Below are 21860 nucleotides of genomic sequence, written 5' to 3' on the forward strand. Positions count from 1 at the left end.
GTTTTTGAGAATGTGTTTGACATCACAGTGTTTGTAAAATCTATGACAATACATTTTCCAAACAACATGTACATACTTTTTATGATTATGCTGAAAGTAGGAAATGTTTTACACTCTGTATACAAAAAGTGAAATCAACCTCTCTTTTGAGCTTTAAGATGATTTTGGAATTAGACGAGACTATTCTCCAATCATTGTTTTCATGCCATCACAAAGTCACGTCACAGCATCTTGGTCCACTCAGCATTTCTGTGAAATAAATTGTAGTCAGCATATGGTTTGGGTAAATCATATGGCCTTTTTATGTTTGTATATTTGGTATCATGGCCAAGAAATATATTTTGAAGCCCTGAAACATTAAAAAAAGTAAACCCTAAGTATCCTTCACAGTTGCCAGAAGTTAATGATGGTACCAAGCGAAGTATGGTCATTGGAGGAGGGACAATAAAGCCAACAGCAGATAATTACAAGATGACAATAACTAATTTGTAAATAGTTTTTAGTTTTTTTTTAATTAAAGTGTTTTTCATTGTGAAAAGTCAAACAAAACTATTTGCAATTATTGTTAGGTAAAAAAAGAAGAAAAACTAGAACAGGACTGAAGTAGGCAGAGGCACAGTGATCGCATTATCTTCTGAAAATCCTGTTTTATATGGTATTACAATATCAGTGTGATCTTGAATTCTGTTACAAATTCTGCACTGTATTAAACATATAAATTAATTGTTTGTCTTATTAGCCAATCTAACCACTCTAGTGGGGAGATGTCCATGTTTGAAGAACTGTGTAACTTAGTAACTGATTTGTTCTAATGTTGTAACTTAATAGAAGTGGTTTGGAAGGAAGCATGGTGTATGAGATGGTGTCTATTCTTTTGTGCCAGCTCTGTATGATGTTTGTAAGATCATGTTTATAAAACATGAATAAATGGCTGCTTTTGCCCAACGCATTTCAACTCAAACTTTTCTGTCAGTGGATTCTCTTCTTTCTAAGTTCTCAAGTTTCCCTAACAGATCATCTGGCACAGATTAAGGAACATAATGAGTTGGCACCAAGATCTCCACATATCTTGCTATATTTTGGTTGATCTTCATAAAATTCATTCAGGACAGATACCATTAATCCATCTACAGGAGCAAAACCTGAAGCTAAAGGAACTTTGGCAGTTGACTCAAGTTCACATGAATGGTATGTGAAAAGATTTCATCATATTCCTCATTCTTCTCTCTATGGCAGGCCAATCTCCTCCAGGAATCCTCATAAATTGGCTCTGTTATATTCTTAAAATTATTCATGCCCACATTCTTTAACAATTTCTTTATGTATTTTGTTCCTTTTTTCCATTTTCTGTCACAATTTTTAAATTTAATCCTCCTTTTACTGTCTTTTATGATTTTATTTCTCGCTTTAGGCTCTTTCATTACCTGTTTTGTTTGGGGGCTTCCCAAGTGGTGCTCTTTACCACTTCCCAGGTGGTAAAGAACCCACGTGCTAATGCAGGAGACACAAGAGACTTGGATTTGATCCCTGGGTCTGAAAGATCCCTTGGAGGAGGGCATAGCAACCCATTCCAGGATTCTTGCCTGGAAAATCCCATGGACAGAGGAGCCTGTGTGGCTATAGTCCATATGGTTGCACAGAGTAGGACATGACTGAAGTGACTTAGCACACATTTTGTATTACTATTTTTTATTTTCTTTTTAATTTTTCCTATATCTTTGCATTGGATAGATTTATTTAGTAAAATGGTACTGAAATGGAAGCCATTATCTCTTCCAAAGAAAGGTAGGAAAAAACCTGAGGACATATACAACACTTCCTTTAGACACCAGCTAAAGTAAATGGAGCTATGGGATTAATCACAAGGAGGATCAGCCATTTTTTTTTTTTTTTAAACAGAACTAGTCTATATGGAGGTGTTCTATATTATCATACTTGGATAAACAGCTTTGTAAATGTAATACAACCAAAATCTGCTGCCATTATATTTTTGTTCTAAAGCACATTAATTGTATTGAATGTGCCCATATATGTCAAAAGACTTAGTTGGTAATTACATCTAAGTGCTCAAATATATTTTAGGCCTACTTAACAAAAGCAGCCAGGGCCGCTGAGGAGATTTTCCATGGAATTAATCATTAGGGAAATTCTGATTAAAACCACAATGTGATATCAAACACACCTTATTAAAGTGTCTAAAATCAAAGAGTTTGAACATGCCGAGTGTTGGTGAGAATTTTTTTGAGATTTTAGCAGGTTTTTAATAGAAGTTGATAATCTGATTTTAATATTGATACAAATATACAAGTATCTAGAATAAATGAAATAGCTTTGAAATAAAGAACAAATGGTACAGGGCGATGGTGGCCTCATAGAACAAGTTGGGGAACTTTCCTTCCTCTGCTACTTTCTGAAAGAGTCTGAACAGGATAGGCGTTAGCTCTTTTCTAAACTTTAGGTAGAATTTGCCTGTGAAGCCATCTGGCCCTGGGCTTCTGTTTGTTGGAAGATATTTTACCATACTTAAGATTTTTGTGCTTGTGATTTGTCTGTTCGTATTTTCTCTTTTTTTCATGGTTCACTTTCAAAAGGTTACACTTTTCTAAGGATTTGTCCATTAATTCCAAGTTGTCAATGTTATTGGCATACAGTTGCTCATAGTAGTCTCATGATTCTTTGTATTTCTGTGTTGTCCATTGTATCTTCTCCTTTTTCATTGCTAAAAGTTTATTGATTTGAGTCTCTTCCTTTTATTTCTTGATGAGTCTAGCTAATGGTTTGTCAGTTTTATCTATTCAGAGAAACAGCTTTTAGTCTTATTGATCTTTGCTATCAGTTCAGTTCAGTCACACAGTTGTGTCTGACACTTTGTGACCCCATGAACTGCAGCACACCGGGCTTCACTTCAACTCCCAGAGCTTGTTCAAACTCATGTCTATTGAGTCAGTGATGCCATACAACCATCTCATCCTCTGTCATCTCCTTCTCCTCCTGCCTTCAAATTTTTCAGCATCAGGGTCTTTTCCAATGAGTCAGTACTTCGCAACAGGTGGCCAAAGTATTCGAGCTTCAACTTCAGCTTCAGCTTCAGCATCAGTCCTTCCAATGAATATTCAGGACTGATTTCCTTTAGGATTGACTGGTTTGATCTCCTTGCAGTCCAAGGGACTGTCAAGAGTCTTCTCCAACACCGCAGTTCAAAAGCATCAGTTCTTCAACACTCACTCTCACATCCATACGTGACTACTGGAAAAACTATAACTTTGACTAGATGGACCATTGTTGGCAAAGCAATGTCTCTGCTTTTTAATATGCTGTCTAGGTTTGACTTAACTTTTCTTCCAAGGAGCAAGTGTCTTTTAATTTCATGGCTTCAGTCACCATCCACAGTGATTTTGGAGCCCAAGAAATTAATGTCTGTCACTGTTTCCCTTATTTCCCCACATATTTTGCCATGAAGTGATGGGGCCCTGGATGCCATGATCTTAGTTATTTGAATGTTGAGTTTTAAGCCAGTCTTTTCACTCTTCTTTTTCAGTTTTTATCAAGAGGCTCTTTAGTTCCTCTTCACTTTCTGCCATAAGGGTGGTGCCATCTGCATATCTGAGGTTATTGATATTTCTCCCAGCAATCTTGATTCTAGCTTATGCTTCATTCATCATTTCACATAATGTATTCCACATAGAAATTTAATAAGAAGGGTGATAATATCCACCTTGATGTACTCATTTCCCAGTTTGGAACTAGTATGTTTTTCTATATCTGGTTCCAACTGTTGCTTCTTGGCCTGCATACAGATATCTCTGAAGGCAGATAAGGTGCTCTGGTATTCCCATCTCTTTCAGAGTTTTCTATAGTTTGTTGTGATCTACACAGTCAAAGGTTTTGGTGTAGTCAATAAAGCAGAAGTACATGTTTGTCTGAAATTCTCTTGCTTTTTTCTATGACTTTTGCTATAGTCTACTTCATTTATTTTCGTATTTTTGCTCTGATCTTTATGTTTTTTTTTTTTTTTTTTTTTACTTTTGCTAACTTTGAGGGGCTTTTTATTGTTTTTCTTTTTTCTAGTCGCTTTAAGTATAAGGTTAGATTGTTTATTTGAAGTTTCTCTTGTATCTTGCAGTAATCTTGTTTTGCTGTTAATTTCCCTCTTAACACTGCTTTTACTGCATAATATAGGTTTTGAATTGTCATATTTTCATTATCACTTTTTCTAGGTATATTTTTATTTCTTTTTTGATTTTTTCAGTGGTCTGTTCATTATTCAGAAGTATGCTTTTTAGGCTTCATGTGTTTGTGCTTTTTATTGCTTTTTTCCCCTTGTAGTTGATATATAATCTAATAGCATTGTATTCAGAAAAGCTGGTTGAAAGGATATAAATTTAAAAAAATTTACCAAGGCTTGATTCTTGGCCCAAGATGGGATCTCTCCTGGAGAATGTTCCATGTGCATTTGAAAAAAAAAAAAAAAATCTATTGTTTTTGTGTGAAAGACCCTGTAGATATCAGTTAGGTCCAACTGGTCCAATGTACTGTTTTAAGCTTGTATTTCCTTGTTACTTTTCTGTCTGCATGATCTGTCTATTGGTGTGAGTAGGGTATTAAAATCCCTCATTGTTACTGTGCTACTATTGATTTCCCTTTATTAGTTGTTTGCATTTGTCTTATGTATTGAGGTGCTCCTATATTGGATGCATATATATTTATAACTGTATGTCTTCTTCTTGGATTGATCCCTTGATCATTATGTAGTCTCCTTTGTCTTTTATAATGGTCTTTATTTTGAAGTCTATTTTATCTGATATGAGTATTGCTACCCCTGCTTTCTTTGGTCTCTGTTTGCATGGAACATCTTTTCCCACTCCCTCTGTATGTGTGTCCTATGTTTGAAGTGGATCTCTTGTTCATAGAATTATAGCAGTCCTGTTTTGTATCCATTCAACCAATATATGTCTGACAAAGTAGAAAGATGTGTATTTATCTTCTCCTGCAAGAACCCCAAGATTGCAATTACCTGCTGCACAAGCATTGACAGGAGAATGTTGGAACTCACCGAAAGAAGATAAACCTCTTAGTCTCATCCACCAGAGGGCAGACAGAATGAAAAGCACAATCACAGAAACTAATCAAAATGATCACATGGATCACAGCTTTGCATAACGATGTAACAATAAACATGCCATGTAGAGCCACCCAAGGTAGACAGATCATGGTGCAGAGTTCTGATAAAATTCTGTCCATGAGAGAAGGAATGGAAAGGAATACTTCGGCATTCTTGCCTTAAGAACCCCGTGAAGAGCATGAAAAGAAAAAATGATATAAAATTGAAAGTTGAACCCCCAGGTCTGTAGGTATCCAATATGACACTGGAGAAGACAAGAGAGATAGCTCCAGAAGGAATGAAGAGGCCAAGCCAAAGTGAAAATGATGTCTAGCTGTGGATATGTCTGGTGGTAAAAGTCAAACCCAATGCTGTAAAGAGCAATATTGCATAGGAACCTGGACTATTAGGTTCATGAATCAAGGTAAATTAGAAGTGGTCAAATAGGAGATGGTAAGAGTGACCATCAACAGTTTAGGAATCAGTGAACTAAAATGGATAGGAAAGGATGAATTTAAGTCAGATGACCATTATATCTACAACTGTGGGTAAGAATCCCTTAGAAAAAATGGAGTAGGCCTTGCAATCAACAAAACAGTACAAAATGCAGTACTTGGGTGCAATCTCAAAAATGACAGAATGATCTTGATATGTTTCCAAGGCAAACCACTCAATGTAACAGTAATCCTAGTCTATGCCCCAACCACTAAGGCTGAAGAAGTTGAAGTTGAATGGTTCTATGAAGCACTATAAGACCTTCTAGAACTAACAACAAGAAAGAAAAAAAAGAAAAAAATGTCCATTGCACCATAGGGAACTGGAAGGCAAAAGTAGGAAGTCAAGAGATACCTGGAGTAACAGGCAAGTTTGGCCTTAGAGTGAAAAATGAAGCAGGGCAAAGGCTAACAGAGTTTTACCAAGAGAACAAACTGGTCATAGCAGGCAATTTCTTCCAATAACACAAGAGATGACTCTACACGTGGGTATCACTGGATGGTCAATACTGAAATTAGTTTGATTATATTCTTTGCAGACAAGAATGAAGATGCTCTATACAGTCAGCAAAAACAACACATGGAGTTGACTGTGTCTCAGATTATGAGCTCTTTGCTGGAAAATTCAGATTTAAATTTAGAAAGTAGGGAAAACCACTAGCTCATTCAGATATGATCTAAATCAAATCCCTTATGATTACTCAGTGGAAGTAACAAATAGACTCAAGGGATTAGATCTGATAGACAAATGCCTGAAGAACTATGGACAGAGGTTCATAACTTTTTACAGGAAGGGATGATAAAAACCATCTCCCTAAAAAATAAATGCACAAATGCAAAATGGTTGTCTGAGGAAGCCTTACAAATAGCAGAGAAGAAAAGAGACGAGAAAGACAAAGGAGAAAAGGAAAGATACATCTGTCTGAATGCAGAGTTGCAAAGAATAGCAAGGAGAGATGACAAAGCCTTCTTAAGTGAACATTCAAAAAAAGAGAGAGAGAGAGAAAATAGAATGGGAAAGACTAGTGATCTCTTCAAGAAAATTAGAGATACCAGTGAAACATTTCATGCAAAGATAGGCACAATAAAAGACAGAAACAGTATGAATCTAACAGAAGCAGAAGATAGTAAGAAGTAGTTGGAAGAATATATAGAAAAACTGTACAAAGAAAGGTCTTAATGACCCAGATAACTGTGATGGTGTGATCACTCACCTAGAGCACTCATCAGGAAGCATGAAGTCAAGCAGGCCATAAGAAGCATTGCTATAAACAAACCTAGTGGAGATGACAGAATTCCAGCTGAGATACTTCAAATCCTAAAAAATGATGCTATTAAAGTGCTGCACTCAATATGCCATGAAATTTGGAAAACTCAGCAAAGTCCACAGGATTGGAAAATATCAGTTATCAATCCAATCGCAAAGGAAAGCAGTCAAAGAATATTCAAACTCTTGCACAATTACCCTCTTTTCACATGCTAGCATGGAAATGCTCAAAATTGTTCAAGCTAGGCTTCAACAATACATGAACTGAAAAATTCCAGATGTAAAAGTTGGATTTAGAAAAGACAGAGGGTCCAGAGATAAAGATGTCAACATCTGTTGGGTCATAGAAAAAGCAAGGGGATTCCAGAAAAAACAACTTCTGTTTCACTGACTACACTAAAGCCTTTGACTGTGCAGATCAAAGCAAACTGGAAAATTCTGAAAGGGATGGCAATGCTAGGCCACCTTCCTTGCCTCCTTAGGAAACTGTATGCAGGTCAAGAACCAACAGATACAACCAGACATGGAAGAATGAACTGGTTTAAAATTCAGAAAGGAGTACATCAGAACTGTATGTTGTCTCCCTGCTTATTTAACTTATCATGTGAAATGCAGGGCTAGATGAAGCTCAATCTGGAATCAAGATTGCCAAGAGAAATATCAATAATTTCAGACATGCAGATGATACCACCTTAATGGCAGAAAGCAGAGAGGAACTGAAGAACCTCTTGGTGAAGGTGAAAGAAGAGAGTGAAAAAGCTGACCAGAAACTCAACATTCAAAAAACTAAGGTCATGACATCCAGTCCCACAACTTCATGGCAAATAGATGGAGGAAAAAATGGAAACAGCAGCAGACTATTTCTTTCAGCTCCAAAATCACTGTAGATGATGACTGCAGCCATTAAATTAAAAGACACTTACTCTTTGGAGGAAAAAATATGACAAACCTAGACAGTGTATTTTAAAAAAAGTAGAAATGTTACTTGAAGTTAAAAGTCTGTCTAGTCAAAGCTATGGTTTTCCCTGTAGTCATGTATGGATGTGAGAGCTGGGCCATAAAGAAGACTTAACACCAAAGAATTGATGCTTTTGGACTGTAATTTTGGAGAATACTCTTGAAAGTCCTGGCCAGCAAATGTATTAAACCAGTCAATCCTAAAGGAAATCAAGCATGAATATTCATTGGAATGACTGATGCTAGACCTGAAGTTATAGAAACTTTAGCCACCTGAAGCAAAGAGCTGACCCATTGGAAAAGACCTTGATGCTTGGAAAGATTGAAGGAAGGAAGAGAAGGAGATGACAGAGGATGAGATGGCTGGATGGCATCACTGACTCAATGCATATGAGTTTGAGCAAACTTTGGGAGATAATGGACAGGGAAGCCTGGCATGCTGCAGTTCAGTTCAGTTCAGTTCAGTTGCTCAGTCATGTCTGACTTTTTACAACCCCATGAACCGCAGCACGCCAGACATCCCTGTTCATCACCAACTCCCAGAGTCTACCCAAACCCATGTCCATTGAGTCAATGATGCCATCCAATCTCATCCATCCTCTGTCGTCCCCTTCTTCTCCAGCCCCCAATATTTCCCAGAATCAGGGTCTTTTCAAATTAGTCAGCTCTTCACATCAGGTGGCCAAAGTATTGGGTTTTCAGTTTCAACATCAATCTTTCCAATGAACATCCAGGAATGATCTATTTTAGGATGGACTGGTTGGATCTCCTTGCAGTCCAAGGGTCTCTCAAGAGTCTTCTCCAACATCACAGTTCAAAAGCATCAGTTTTTCAGCTCTCAGCTTTCTTTATAATCCAACTCTCACATCCATCCATGACCACTGGAGAAACCATAGCCTTGACTAGACAGACCTTTGCTGGCAAAGTAATGCCTCTGCTTTTTATATGCTGTCTAGGTTGGTCATAACTTTCCTTCCAAGGAGTAAGCGTCTTTTAATTTCATGGCTGCAATCACCATCTGCAGTGATTTTGGAGCCCAGAAAAATAAAGTCAGCCACTGTTTCCCCACCTATTTCCCATGAAGTGATGGGACCGGATGCTATGATCTTAGTGTTCTGGATGCTGCAGTTCATGTGGTCCCAAATAGTTGGACAAGACTGAGTGACTAAACAACAAATGTCTTTCATTGGAGCATTTAGCCTGTTTATGTTTAAGGTAATTTTTGGTAAGTATTATCCCATTACCATTCACTATCTTGTTCTGGGTTTGTTTTTATAGGCCTTTGCTGTGTTTCCTGTGTAGAGAAATTTCTTTAGCATTTGTTCAAGAGCTGATTTGGTTCAGGTGAATTCTCTTAACTTTTGCTTGTCAGTAACACTTTTGATTTCTCCTCAAATCTGAAAATGGTCGTAGGTGGATAGAGTATTTTTGGTTATAGGTTTTTCCTTTTCCTCATTTTATAAATATTCCTGACATTTCCTTTTCACTGAAATGTTTCTGTTGAAACATCAGGTGTTAGCCTTATGGGCATCCCCTTGCATATGTTGCTTTTCCTCTGCTGCTTTTATCATTTGTTCTTTGTATTTAATTTTTTTTAGTTTGATTAATATGTGTCTTGGTGAGTTACTCTGGATTTATCTTGTATTAGACTCTGGGCTTTCTGGACTTTGGTGGCTATTTCCTTTCCCATTTTAGGGAAGTTTTTGGTTATCTCCTCAAATACCTTTTCTTGCCCTTTCTTTTTGTCTTTTTCTGGGACTCCTATAATTTGAATGTTGGGTGTTTTATGTTGTCACAGAGGTCTCTGAGACTGTCCTCATTTCTTTTTATCCTTTTTCCTTTATTCTTCTTTGCTTCAGTTACTTCCAGCATTCTATCTTTTAGCTCATTTATCCATTCTTCTGCCTCAGTTACTCCACTGTTGGTTTCCTCTAGAACATTTTTTATTCTCAGTTATTACACTGTTCATTATTGACCATTTATTCTTTAATTCTTCCAAATCGTTGTCAAGCTTTTCTTGTACATCTCTATTCATGCTTCCAGTTTATTTATCCCTGACTTCATTTTGTTTGAAAGATTTTGGAGCATCTTTATTATCGTTGGCATCACAAAGAGTTGCATACGACTGAGTGATTAACACTTTCACACTTCCTACTGTCATTATTCTGAGTTATTTTCCAGGTAGACTCCTTATTCCTCCTTGTTTGTCCGGTCTGGTGGGTTTTACCATGGTCCTTCACCTGCTGCATATTTCTCTATCTTTTCGTTTTATTTATTTTTTTGTCCTTGGATCTCCCTTCTGCAGGCTGGGTTGCAGCTCCTCTTAGTTGTGGAGTCTGCACGGAGTCTCCATGGAGTCTCCATGGGTGGGGTTTGACCAGGGCCTTGTGAAGATTTCTTGGCTGGGGGATGTGTTCCTGTGTCCTGGTGGGTGGAGCTGGATCTCATCTCTCTGAAGGGTAGTGCTGTGTCCAATAGTATGTCTTGGGGGTGTCTGTGGGCTTGGTATGGCTTTGGGCTGCCCGTCTGCTAATGTGCAGGGTTGTGTTCCTGTTTTGCTGAAGGGCTGGTGTGAGGGATATTGCACTGGGGCTTGCTGGCTCTTGCATGAGCTTGGTCTAAGTGCAAAAATGGAGGCCCTTTTGCAGGCTTCCCTCTATTAATGTTCCATGGAGTATGAAGTTCACTGATGGCCCAGAGTCCTGGGGTTGAGTCTCCTGCCTCTGGAGTTCAGTCCTCACCTCTTACAGTAGCATTAAGATTTCTCAGGCCACATATCACATAAGACAAAACCACTAGATTATTAGTGAAACAATTCTCCCCATCCAGGAAAACCCAAAGATATTCACGGAATTATATAGACAACAGAAGAGGAAGAAAGGGAAAAGAGGAGAAAGAGGAGAAAAGGGAGAATTGAAAGAGAAGAAAGTAATCAAGTCAATTGTCAAATCCCTAACTGAATATGGGCACTAAAATTAGACTCTCAAAGATACAAAATTAATAACAAAATATCAGAAAGGAAAAATTAAAAGCCTAGAGTAAAAGTTAATCTCTTATAAGTACAGTGTCAAAACAAAATGTTGAACACAAAAATTAAAATATGGAATTTATTTAAAAAATAAGGTGTCTTTTTTTAAAAAAAGGAAAAAGTAGTGATAAAACATAAAAATGAAAGGAACAATAATGGGCCATACTAGGGCAATATGAAAAAAAGGAGGGGAGGGTAAGTTAAAAAATAGAATTAAAAATAATAAAAATTAAAATAGGGGGTGGTGAGGGAGTCATTTCCTAGACAGGTTGATAAGAAGTCCAGGGGTCCCCAAGGAGAGAGGGGTCTGGAATTCTCAAGGAAGAAGAAAGGACAAACTTTCCCCCTCCACATTCCTTAGGATTATATAATGATAATGTATCTTGTTTGAGGACTGTCTCTGGAAAAAAACCTCCTGGCTAATCCTGTTATCTTAAAATGTAAATTATGCGAGTAGGTCTAGTGAGGTCTTCACAAGCTCCAGACATTCTTTTGATTCATTGTAATAACTAACTGGAGAGTATATAACTCCATTGCTAACACTAACAAGGGGGTACTCTTTCTGCCCCCTTCTGATGTCTGTCAGAAGCTTTCTCTATCCATTTATATTTTAATAAAACTCTATTGCACAAAAGCTCTGAGCAATCAAGCCTCATCTCTGGCCCTGGATTGAATTCTTCTCCTTCGGAGACCAAGAATCCTGGCATCTTTTCATGGTTCAGCAACAACCTTTCAGCAGGAGCTATTTACAGGGTGGTAGTGAAAGGACTGTCCATATGGTTCCTTCACTTTCCTGTTTCAGTCAATTTGCCTACTTAGAAGGTCCTCCAATATATCTCAGAAGATCTCTGGACACGTTGTGGGCAGTGTGGGGTCGGTTCCCACTTATATCTTTCCTTGTTTCAGCTTGTGCTTGCTCTCAAAATCTACAGTATCCCCTAAAGTACACAGTGTCATGTTAATTACAGGATTTTGATCTCCTGCACCTGTCATTTTTGGAATGGTTCTCCCTTCTTTTCTTTCAAGCTTGCACTTTGATTTTTGACCCAACTCTGCTTGTACTGGTGGCTCAGATGGTAAAGAATCTGCCAGCAAAGTGGGAGACCTGGGTTCGATTCCTGGGTTTGGAAGGTGCCCTGGGGGAGGGCATGGCAACCCACTCCAGTATTCATGCCTGGAGAATGCCATGGACAGAGGAGCCTGGTGGGCTACAGTTTGTGGGGTCACAAAGAGTTGGACACAGCTGAGCAACTAACACTTTCACTTTCTGCTTTTAAGTCTCTCTCCAGCATTTGATCACCTTCATGACATGAGGGGGTGAAAGTGGCTGCTTCTTAGGGCTCATTTGCTCAGTTATGCTGTGGAGAGGGAGGGATGCTACAAATGTCACTGGCATGTGTGGGAAGCATTCTCCATGTCTGGGCCATACAGGGTGGTCGCCACAGCCCAAACCGGGCCACACACCTCCCAAGGGAGTGGGTTCCTGTTTGTGAGGCCCTCAGCAGAGACAGGCCACTTGGGCTCCAAGCTCACCATGTGGGGTTTGCCAGTCTTAGGCAGTTTATGCACTTCCCGAGTGGACCTGTCTTGGGCTGTGGCACACTTTTCAGATTTGAGTCACTCAGAATCCCAGGAAGATGTGGGTAGGAACACACAGCCCCTCATGGCTTGATGGTAGCTGCATCCTTGCCTTCCACCTCCGCCAACTGCAGGCCTACTTCTCTGCCTCTTGGGCTGTAGACCATAGCCAGCTTGCCCCATTTCATTATTCACTAGCCCAGGGTCCTTTGTTCTGTGAGCTCACCAGAAGGTAGAGTGTGGCATTAGATCCTTCCTCATGGGGCAATCCTTTGTTTCTCTGGTTGTTCCAGGATTTTCCCTGTTCTGTCTGTGTGGTGTCACATTAGCCCTCTCAGAGTATCTTCACAGTTTTCAATCCTCATCCTTTCCCTGAGGACTGACACCCGCAGCTCAAGTCTCCTCACTGAACCCCCACTCACTGTGGGCTGATGTGAGCTTGTGAGTTGCTTCTTGACTGAAAACTGCCATTATTCACAATGTCTCTGGTGAATTTCCCCCATTTTGTCTCATTGTACTTCTTCTGATGTTCCTAAGCTTCCCCCGACCCTATCTGTGTGAAGGGATTTCCTATTGTGTAGAAGCTTCTCCTACTTCAGGGATCCCTCCCCCAGAGACAGGGCTCCACATTTTGAAATACTTTGTCTCCCTTTTTGTCTATATCTTTTGTTCTACCTTATTCCAAGGAGTTTGATTTACCTTTCTGGACATCTGGGTTCTTCTGCCAGTTTTCAAAAACTGTTCTGTGGGAATTGTTCCACATTCAGATGATCTTTGATGTATTTGTTGGGGAGAAGGTGGTCTCCCTATTCTATTCCTCTGCCATCTTGAAGCCACCACTGTTGGTGAGAATTTGAAGGAATTAGTTGGTTCCTACACTGCTCATTGAAATATAAAATACATATCTTCTTTGAGAAGCAGTTTCTTAAGTAGTCAGTTTCTTTTATTTTTTTGTCTTTTTAATTTTTTAAATTAATTGATTAATTTATTTTACTTTACAGTATTGTATTGGTTTTGCCATACATTGAATTGAATCCACCATGAGTGTACATGTATTCCCCATCCTGAACCTCCCTCCCACCTCCCTCCCCATTCCATCCCTCTGGGTCATCAGTTTCTTAAAAAGTTAAATATACAACTGCCAAATGACCCAGTCATTCCACTTCCAGGTATTACCTAAGAGAGAAGAAATAATGTGTTTGCACAGAGACTCACATATTAATTTTTGTAGAAGCTTTTTTTGTAATAACCCCAAATTGGATTAATCTAATTGTTCAGCAACAGGTGAATGAATAAATAGTGTTGTATCCACACAATACAATGTTACTGCACAATAAAAATGAATGAACAGTTGATACATGCAATACCATATATGAATCTTAAGAAGCTAGTTATTTCCCCCATGGAGTCCTCAGCAATGTAGAGTGTATAATTTATGATTTAACTAATAGGAAATGTCTGAAAACACAAACTTATCTCTAGTGATAAAAGGCAGGTCAGTGTTTGCTTGGGATTTTAAGAGGTAATCTGGACTTGTGAGAGTGAAAGAGATTAAAAGGCAATAGGGAGAAATTTGAGGGATGATGAATGTGTTCATCTTCTTCATTGTGGTAATGTTTCCATGAGTATATACTTATATAAAAATTGTACAGTTTACTATATGTCTCAATTATAATTCAATAAAACTGTTAAAAATGTGTAAGATAGAACTCATTAATAACTATAAGAAAAAGAAATAGCAATATTATTGTTATTACCAACAATAGGTTTATGAAAATTAGTATTTGACATGTTTTGAGATAATTTTTTTTCCATAATGTGCATTTCCTCAGGAATATGTAGTTGGAGAACTGCTTTTAAAGTCTTTGTGATGTTTTCTGTCTAGTCATACTGCCTATTCATTAATTTAAACAGATTTTAAATTTTCTTCTATTTTTAGGAAATTGATTTTTTAGTTTAATTTTGCTTATAGTTATATAAAATATTGTATTTTATAAAGATATATTTATAAAACAAAACAATTAACAAAAGTCTGTCTATTCCTACATTCCATAATTCCCTCCTCTCCCATACATACTGAATTTTAAACTTTGGGTTAATTCTTCCAATTTTTAATATATACAAATATGTACATGCATTCACATTTTTCTGTTTATCAGATGAACAAAAGCATGCTAGCAATCAGTAGCCAGACTCAAAAAAAAAAAAAAAAAGAGAGAGAGAGAATTACAATTGAAAGTTATAATGAGAACATGATTAACTTAACAATATAAAATGATCACATATAATTGGGGGGGGGGGCTGTTCAAGCAGAGTGATGTGGTAAGTGGAAGTGCATGCATGCACATGCTTTCATCCACCCAGCCTGAGAAACATCTTTTACTATTGTGATTGTGTAACTATTACTCACATAATACCATTGTATCATGATTGTTCAACAGAAAAATAACAGAACTCTATATCACCAAAACTAGGATTTAATAGAAAAACTTGCAATCACTTTTTAAAACCCAGATGCATATAAAAAGTTAAAAGGATAAAAATAAAAGCAACTAAGACATGGATATGGCTTGAAAATTTACTGTGAATAACTTGAAATTCTAATACTGAGATCATACAGCACACATGAAATATGACCCACTAAAGTGCTAAGGTTCATCTAAGCAAAACACTTTAAGAGCATGGAATTACCAAAGTACCTACTTAGGTGGCCTGTGCAAAGTCCTTTAGACAGCAACTCAGAAATCAGAGCAAGCAAGTGGATCCCCAGGCCTCAAATGTCAGCATGGCTCAGGCAAAGGCCAGAAAACACTGAAAGTATTGCTTCAGTCTCTGCTACATTCATAGGTCACTTATAATTCAACAGAATATCCATGAAAGCTAATGACTTTTGTGAAATGTTTAGTTCTCAACCCCAAATTGCTCCCCTGACCTAGATTGCAGATAATACTGACAATGTGAGTGATACTACTGTTCTATTACCTCTAGTACTAAAATGTAGCACCCCAGAATTACTTGTCTAAAGTTTATATTCCCTCTTCAAGGGGAATCTTTCTGTAATAGGCATTGCTGTATCCCTAATATCTGTTCATGGTAGAAGGTAACTCAAAATTTATTACATTGAAATTGAAAATTTAATAATATAATGTGTATTCTAACTTATAGCATCTCACTTAATGTGCAGTATAATCCAAAATGTGAGTAATAATCCTCTAGTTCAATTGATGATAAAGATAAACTTCAGATTTTGATGTCATTTAAAAGCACACAGTTGATATCAGATGGAATTTCAGTTTAGTTCAGTTCAGTCGCTCAGTCGTGTCTGACTCTTAGTGACCCCATGAATTGCAGCACGCCAGGCCTCCCTATCCATCGCCAACTCCCGGAGTTCACTCAAACTCATATCCATTGAGTCAGTGATGCCATCCAGCCATCTCATCCTCTGTCATCCCCTTCTCCTCCTGCCCCCAATCCCTCCCAGCATCAGGGTCTTTTCCAATGAGTCAACTCTTCGCATGATGTGGCCAAAATATTGGTTTCAGCTTCAGCATCAGTCCTTCCAATGAACACCCAGGACTAATCGCCTTCAGGATGGACTGTTTGGATCTTCTTGCAGTCCAAGGGACTCTCAAGAGTCTTCTCCAACACCACAGTTCAAAAGCATCAATTTTTCAGCATTCAGTTTTCCTCACAGTCCAACTCTAACATCCATACATGGCCACTGGAAAACCATAGCCTTGACCAGATGGACTTTTGTTGGCAAAGTAATGTCTCTGCTTTTTAATATGCTATCTAGGTTGGCCATAACTTTCCTTTCAAGGAGTAAGTGTCTTTTAATTTCATGGCTGTAATCACTATCTGTAGTGATTTTGGAGCCCCCCCAAAATAAAGTCTGACACTGTTTCCACTGTTTCCCCATCTATTTCCCATGAAGTGACGGGACCAGATGCCTTGATCTTAGTTTTCTGAATGTTGAGTTTTAAGCCAACGTTTTCACTCTCCTCTTTCACTTTCATCAAGAAACTTTTTAGTTCTTCACTTTCTGCCATAAGGGTGGTGTCACCAGCATATCTGAGGTTATTGATATTTCTCCCAGCAATCTTGACTCTAGCTTGTGCTTCTTCCAGCCCAGCGTTTCTCATGATGTACTCTGCATATAAGTTAAATAAGCAGGGTGACAATATACAGCCTTGACGTACTCCTTTTCCTATTTGGAACCAGTCTGTTGTTCCATGTCCAGTTCTAAGTATTGCTTCCTGATCTGCACATAGGTTGCTCAAGAGGTACCTCTTAAATACAAAGTCCCTACTGTGTGTATAGCATCGCACTGACCTTTTTTAAACTGGCACAGAATCATACATTTTTCTTCTTTCACTCAGTCTTTATGATAATGTCAGATCTATGGCAAATACTGAAAATACTAGGAAATATGGTTGAATTAACCCCTCAAGTTTTTTTTTTTTTCCCAATACAGATCATAAAACAAGTAAATAGTAAAAGTTTCTTCCTTTACCAAACTTTAGTCAAGCTCCTATGAACCCTCTTTTTCTAGGCCTCAACTTTAGCCTGTCAAGGCTGAATTGATTTATCAAGAATCTTCCCTCACTCTTGATATCTGGTTAAACTTCTTGTCCCCCAACCCACCCCTGATATCTAACTTCTTGACCTGCCTTTAGTAAAAATCCATTAAGACAGTTAACAAAGAATCTCTCTACCCTTGATTTCTAATGAAGTTCCCCTTGAACATATTTGATCCACTAGCCCCCTCACTCATCTGATTGATTATAAATCCCCAGTTATCATTGCCATATTCTGAGTTGAGTTTTCTGTGTCTCTCCCCTTTTGCGAAAGCTTTAATAAAGTCTTTCTTGCTATGTTTAACAAGTGTTAGAATAATTTTTATTTAATAGTGGTAGAACTTGGAACTGAATATGTGTAAAATTTCCAGTAAAAGTTTTTAAGAACTACAGCTTAATCTCTGAACATTCAGGTTTAAGTGTTTGATACGGAAATGACAATTTGATGTCATCTTGAATACCAATCCAAAGTTTCTATGTGGAAAATCATACTAAAGTGGATTATGAAGACAAATCATGGCTTAACAGAAAACTGAAGAACTTGATTAATCTATGTACTGAGGACTATTTTCCCTAGCTTAAAGGAAATGTTTCCATTTAGTCTCTGATAAGTAAAATTTCATGGTTTTTGATTTTGGGTTGCTAAAATGTGAATTGATTACATTGCTTTATTTAAGTCAACTTCTTCTTACATAAAATGATATTTTCTTTGTCTCTCTGTTTTCTTGAGCTATCCTGGTGGCTCATATAGTAAAGAACTCACCTGCAACGTGGGAGACCTGGTTTGATCCCTGGGTTGGGAGGATCCCCTGGAGAAGGGATTGGCTACCCACTCCAGTATTCTGGCCTGGAGAATTTCATGGAATTTCATGGCAAGCTACAGTCCATGGGTCACAAAGAGTCAGACACGACTAAAAAACTTTCACTTTTCTGTCTTACTGGATTAAAAAAAATGAAATATGAGCTTTATTTTATTATTTTTTATTACCACATTATTTTTATTTTTTGTAAAGGAAAATTTGTTTTATTCTGGATGTCAGCAACAGAGTTGGTTGATGCCTGTCCAAAGGGTGATTCACACCCCAACCCTTGACAGTCAGCGAGCGAGAGTTCTATAGACAAAGGGAGGGGCTACCTGCATAACACAGTCAGTGCTGACATTCATCTGCAGATTGGTTACCCATGGTCTGATCAACATAATCTTGATTATTTTGAGTACAGTTAGTCTTTATTTCCAGGGTAAGTTTTTATTTAGTCACCCTGGTTTGAATTTTTACTTCATCTCTTATTAGCCATGTGAGGATTGTTTGTTATTAAATATTTGTTTCAATGTCTTCCTCTTAAAAAAGCATGGATCATAATTCCTCCATTAAAAAGAAAATGTCCAGTTTGCATGGAAGGGTAGTGGGAAGAGAGAATAATTTTGTATGGTGATGGTTTTTCAGAAAATGTGTCTTTTAAGACTTTAAAAATAAGTATTAGTATTTTAACTGCTTCTAGAAATCAATTTATATTTTATAGTATGTTGTTATATTTATTTTAATATTTAATCCTTACAACAAATTCATGAACATGGTAACAAAAATATCACTTTTTTCTAGTTGTTTGTGAATTTGGCAGTTTATTAGAAGTGAAATTTTGTATATTACCAGTAGAAGCAATTATGAATGGAAAAAGAAATAACAGGACTAGAGAAAGACAGCCCTTCAGACAGAATTCATGTTTAAGACAGGGCAGAGCCAAAACACAGAGAAAACAGCAAAAAAACCTTTTTGAATTAGGAAAATTCCAAATGATTCATGATGGGAATGTGCTATGAATGATGAAATTACATGGAACACAGGGACAAGTAGACAATGTCAGCTGTATAAAAAATGCTTTATTTTAAAAAAATAATATTAGAAAAATGTTTTCTTTAGGAGTAATTGAAACAACATTTTTTTGGGGGGTTAACTTACTTTATTCCTTTTGCAATAAGAGTGGTGTCATCTGTGTATCTGAGGTTATTATTCCTCCTGGCAGTCTTGATTCCAGCTTGTGCTTCATCTAGCCCTACATCTCACATGATGTACTCTGCATATAAGCTAAATAAGCAGGGTGACAATATACATCCTTGATGTACTCCTTTCCCAATTTGGAACCCGTCCATTGCTCCATGTCTAGTTCTAAGTGTTGCTTCTTGACCGCATACGGATTTCTCAGGAGGCAGGTAAGGTGGTCTGGAATTCCAAACTCTTGAAGAATTTTCCATAGGTTGTTGTGATCCACACAGTCAAAGGCTTTGGCATAGTCATAAAGCAGAAGTAGATGGTTTTCTGGAACTCTCGCTTTTTCAATGATTCAACGGCTGTTGGCAATTTGATCTCTGATTCCTCTGCCTTTTCTAAAACCAGCTTGAACATCTGAAAGTTCTTAGCTCACATACTGTTGAAACCTCACTTGGAGGATTTTGAGCATTAGTTTGCTAGTGTGTGAGGTGAGTGCAACTGTGCAGTACTTTGAACATTCTTCGGCATTGCCTTTCTTAGGGATTGGAATGAAAACTGATCTTTTCCAGTCTTGTGGCCTCTGCTACATTTTCCAAGTTTGCTGGCATATTGAGTGCAGCACTTTCACAGCATCATCTTTTAGGATTTAAAACAGCTCAACTGGAATTCCATCACCTCCACTAGCTTTGTTCATAATGATGCTTCCTAAGGCCTACTTGACTTTACATTCCAGGATGTCTGAGTCTAGGTGAGTGATCACACCATCATGTGGCCATGACTAAGAGACTGAACTGAGCTGAACTTTATTGCTATGTTATGCAGCTCTGTCTTCATTCATGCATATTAATAAATTCGTGCAAAATCCTGGGTGCTTTGCATTGAATTAAGTATCAAACATGCTGTTAGGAGCAAAAGTAAAATTTTAAACTTAATCAGTTTCATAAGCCATAGAAAGAATTCTACAAATTCTGGGATATTTGTAAAAATGAACATCATTTAGATCATATAATTTATTTTCAATAATTATGATGAAAGCAAACAATGCAATTTAAAAGTTATTTTGTGACAAAACATAGATTTGCACTCAGAAATTTTTTAAAAAGAGATGTTATAGAATATTACCTTGCTAAGACTGCTGTAATAAATGCCACAACTTGAATGTCTTAAACAACTGTTATTATTATTTTTTGTCTCATAATTTTGAAGGCTTGCTGTTGTTATTGCTGTTCAGTCACACAGTCATGTCTGATTCTTGGAGACCTCATGAAATGCAGGATGCCAGGCTTCCCTGTCCTTCATCATCTTCCAGAGCTTGCTCAAACTCATGTCCACTGAGTCAGTGATGCCATCCAAACATATTGTCCTCTGTTGCCCTCTTCTCTTCCTGACTTCTATTTTTCCTAGCATCAGGATCTTTTCCAATGAGTCGACTTTTCACATTCGGTGGTCAAAGTATTGGAGCTTCAGTTTTGGCATCAATCCTTCCAATGAGTATTCAGAGTTGATTTTCTTTAGTACTCCTTTGATATCCATTTGATCTCCTTGCTTTTGATCTCCTTGCTCTCCAAGGTTTGATCTCCTTCCAATTCAAGGGACTCTCAAATTTAATTAGGTCCCATTTGTTTATTTTTGTTTTTACTACCGTTACTGTAGGAGGTGGGTCATAGGAGATCTTGCTTTGATTTCTGTCATTGAGTGTTCTGCCTATGTTTTCCTCAAAGAGTTTATAGTTTCTGGTCTTACATGCAGGTCTTTAATCTATTTTGAGTTTATCTTTGTGCACGGTGTTAGGAAATGTTCTTATTTCATTCTTTTACATATAACTATCCAGTTTTCCGAGCACCATTTATTGAAGAGGCTGTCTTTGCCCCATTGTATATTCTTGCCTTCTTTGTCAAAAATAAGGTACACATAGGTGCATGGGTTTATCTCTGGGCTTTCTATCTTGTTTCATTGGTCTATATTTCTGTTTTTGTGCCACTACCATACTGTCTTGATGACTGTGGCTCTGTAGGATAGTCTGAAGTCAGGAAGGTTTATTCCTCCAGCTTCATTCTTCTTTTTTAAGATTGTTTTGGTTTTTCATGGTCTTTTGTACAAGTTTCCATATGAATTGTGTCATTTTTTTGTTCTAGTTCTGTGAAAAATGTCACTGGTAATTTGATAGGGATAGCATTGAATCTGTAAATTGCATTTGGTGTGTGTGTATGTTAGTTACTGAGTTGTGTGAGATTCTTTGTGACTCAATGGACTGTAGCCCACCAGGCTCCTCTGTCCATAGAATTCTCCAGGCAAAAATATTGGAGTGGTGAGGTCTCCTGTATTGCAGGCAGATTCTTTACAATCTGAGCCACAGGGAAGACATTTGGTAGTATAGTAATTTTGGTAATATTGATTCTTCCAGCCCAGGAACATGGAATATCTCACCATCTGTTTATTGTAGCCTTTGATTTCTTTCATCTGTGTCTTATACTTTTCTGCATACAGTTCTTTTTTTTTTTTTTTTTTTTTGTCTCATTAGTTAGGTTTATTCCTAGATATTTTATTATTGTTGTTGTAGTGGTGAATGGGATTTATTGCTTAATTTGTCTTTCTGATTTTTCATTGTTAGTATATAGGAGAACAAGTGATTTCTTTATATTGATTTTGTATCATGTAACTTTGCTAAATTCACTGATTAGCTCCAGTAATTTTCAGATGGTATCTGTAGGGTTATCTACCTATGGTGTCATGTCATCTGCAAAAAATGAGAGTTTATACTTCTTTTCCAATCTGGATTCCTTTTATTTCTTTTTCTTATTTAATTGTTGTAGCTAGAACTCCCAAAACTATGTTGTTAGTGGTGACAGTGGACACCCTTGTCTTGTTCC

Source organism: Muntiacus reevesi, chromosome 4 (assembly GCF_963930625.1).
Source record: "Muntiacus reevesi chromosome 4, mMunRee1.1, whole genome shotgun sequence".
Classification (NCBI taxonomy): domain Eukaryota; kingdom Metazoa; phylum Chordata; class Mammalia; order Artiodactyla; family Cervidae; genus Muntiacus; species Muntiacus reevesi.